Raw genomic sequence first — 1071 nt, forward strand, 5'->3', positions numbered from 1 at the left:
GCAAGGTTGAATTTAAATTTTAATATAAAATGTGTAATTATTCAATTTTACAACAACAGTTATAATTTTTAATTTAATCGTTGGATCGAAGTGGAATTTTTTGACATCTTATATTATCTTGGGTTAAAATTTCAGGTCAATCGAAATTCAGGTTTCCAATAATGCTGGTGTCTAGATACAAATTATTTTTATGTCATATTTCTATCAAACTTAATTTACTTGATTTTTTAAAAATTGATGTTTTTATGTATGGGTTGCATGACCACATAATTATGAGATTTGCATCAATTTTTTTTTGTAAAAAAAAAAAAAAGAGATAATAATACTAATTGAGCCTTTTAAATAATATTTTTTGACAATGTGAAGCTTTGACCGGCTTCATTTTAAATTTTAGTGTGCTTATTTGTCCCATCTTTAGAATATTGTTTCTTTAAATTGTTGGGTTTGGTTCTGTATCAAACACTAAATTGGGTGGTGCCATTGACAATCATGGATGGAAAACTTGAACCAACGTAGGGATCTGTATTGGTTGGGGTTGAAAAAAGAATAACAAAACAAAATTTGGCTATATCAATCAAAAACCAGGTTTAACTATTAACCCAAACTTAGATTTAATAATTTTAATTTTGAATATTTTTTGTTAAAATGATGTTATTTTAAAAGGAATTATGATAAATTTTCAATGGCTTAGTTTTTTTTAATTCAAATTTAATTGTTTTTTATGTAATTTTATTTTTCAAATAATGATCTAAACAATTAATGCACATATTTTTAACACACGTCACATGATTAACAAAATTAGATTAAAAAAAACAAAAAAATTAGAGGAATATAGTGCCAGGGCAGAATTTATATATATAAAAATATTCTAGGTAAAAAGTCATAAATAAATAAGAATACAGGGCAAAACACATTATTAACACTTCACTTTTCAAGATATTTTCAGATTTGTAAGGGATTTGTTACTAATAGAAGTGCCATTGATTGTTAAAAATATATATATATAAAACACACGAAAAACACATAAATAAACGGTCGAAATTTCCATTGTCTGACTAATTCTTTTTTTTT

The sequence above is a fragment of the Populus euphratica genome, unplaced genomic scaffold (genome assembly GCF_000495115.2).
Source record: "Populus euphratica unplaced genomic scaffold, PopEup_1.0 scaffold85.1, whole genome shotgun sequence".
NCBI lineage: Eukaryota > Viridiplantae > Streptophyta > Magnoliopsida > Malpighiales > Salicaceae > Populus > Populus euphratica.